General features: G+C 27.5%; 1 pseudogene; it reads left to right on the forward strand.

Moving 5' to 3' along the window:
- Nucleotides 1–558: 558 nt before the first annotated feature.
- LOC112693538 lies at nucleotides 559–1,913 on the forward strand (annotated as a pseudogene).
- Nucleotides 1,914–2,149: the final 236 nt, after the last annotated feature.

Here is a 2,149-nt window from a genome sequence, read left to right on the forward strand (position 1 = left end):
AAAAATAATACACTTTCTACCGTTATATGAGCTTAAATGTATTTATTGTTTTGGAAAATTAAATTTCCTTAATAGTAATTTTATGTAGTTTACCTATGTGAATTATGCTATTGAATAATTTAACGTACGTAAAATACATCTTAAATATTTAAATAAACGTTTCGTTACAATTCAGCTGAACTAAAAAATAAAAACAAAATAATTAATAGTTAATCATATAAAATTATACAAAAATCAATGAACTTAAAAAAAATACCATGTTCAAATGTTAATATTTTAATATAATTTTTTTGTTAGAAAATATTTTATTAAATCAATTTATAATATTAATGTTATATTATTTCAGATGTTATTAAAATAAATTAAACTAAATACGTATTATAATAAGGTACTATAACAATATAATATTATATAATATATAATATATTGTATTACAACTTATGTTTTTTTTGGAAATGTAACCATATTATATAATTAAGTAAAATGTTAGTTCAAGGCATTTTATTTATTTTTATTAAAGTTAATAATTTTATTACATCAGAAGAGTTTCAATTTTCGCATAACAAAATGTTCGCTCATAATTTTGTATTAAAATTAGTAATGGGTCAAACCCTTTTTTTTTTAAATCGATCCAAACTTGAACCGAACTTTAAATTATTTTTTCGAACTCGAACTGAATCGAACCTTGCATATACAGTCCAGAAAAACAACCTTAATGCGTGCCCAATCGGAGATAAATAGAACCATTAGAATTTTAGAAAGTCTGAAAGCTGAACCTGGAAAAAAAGAAAAGGAAATTATAGAAGCTATTCGGAAAGGGATTCATAAAGATGTCAATATTATAATAAAAAAATCAGGAGGAATCAACAGGCTACAATTTTTGCAGAATTTAGTTGACAGAATGCGGCATCGCTTATTTGATGACTCAAAAGATAGCACAATGCTAGAAGATCTTCAAGTAATGAAAATTGCAAATTATAATAATATTAAATTTAAATTTTACAATTATTTAAACAGCATAAATGGCATTTAAATTAAATGTTTTTTAGGTGTTTGATGAAGTGTTCAAAACAGCAACTAATGATGCCAAGGAAGAAGATGAAGTTAAAATAGTATCACGGAAATTAGGTTTATCCAAATTTGAAAGTGTAGTTGACTTCCGTTTGAGAAATGCTTCATCAAGTTTCATGAAGGCGTTAACTATACTCCCGACTTCAACAGCTGATTGCGAACGAGGATTTTCAGATATGAACTTGACAATAACTGATTTGAGGACTAGTTTAAACATCAAAAATGTGTTTTGAGATTTGATGTTCATCTCTACTAATGGCCCTTCAGTTGCAGATTTCAATCCACGACCTTATGTGAAGATTTGGTTGAAAGATCACCGTTCAGCAGTTTCAGCTCCACGAGGTAAGGAACGACAAGAATCAAACGATGAAAATAAGTTGCAGAAAATGTTTTTTTACCAATGTATTTTCTTAACCTTTTTAATATTTGTAAAGATTGACGAAATAATATACGTAATATAAAGAAGATATATAAAAAATCTGGTTTAAAATTTGATGATACGTGTATAGTATACCAGGGGTGACTAGCGAGAAGCGAGAAGAGACTCGCGAGCTAGAAAATATATTAAGTAATATGGAAGAGCCAAAATGTAAAAAAAAAAAAAGGTTATAGTATGGTCGCGGTTTGATCACCTCTGTAATTATACAATAAACTCTTAAAAAAATTAATGGGAACACCTCTAGATACACTACCTCTATTGGCGATAAACAACTTATTAATGTTTTGGTCGGCGGAGGGTGGATGTGTAACATGCGACTGGAAAAATAACATTATTATTATTATTATAAATAATGCATAACGCGCTCTTTACAGATTATTACTTTCTATCGCCAATAGTCTAATTATTTCTAAACAATCATTATTAATTTTTATTTTTCAAAAATAACTTTTGAAGAATTGTACAAATATTTGGTTTTGGAACTATTGTGGCCAATAAGTCTGGTTCGATAAATATTTTCAATTTCGATTTTCGAACAGTAAAAGATGCTTGATAGTTCGGTTTGATTTTTTTTTCATGCTGAGTTCGAATTTCAAACCGAACCAAACATCAAGGGTTCGGTTTGAGATTCAAACAGTT

The sequence above is a fragment of the Sipha flava genome, unplaced genomic scaffold (genome assembly GCF_003268045.1).
Source record: "Sipha flava isolate LNK unplaced genomic scaffold, YSA_version1 88_pilon_pilon, whole genome shotgun sequence".
Lineage (NCBI taxonomy): Eukaryota > Metazoa > Arthropoda > Insecta > Hemiptera > Aphididae > Sipha > Sipha flava.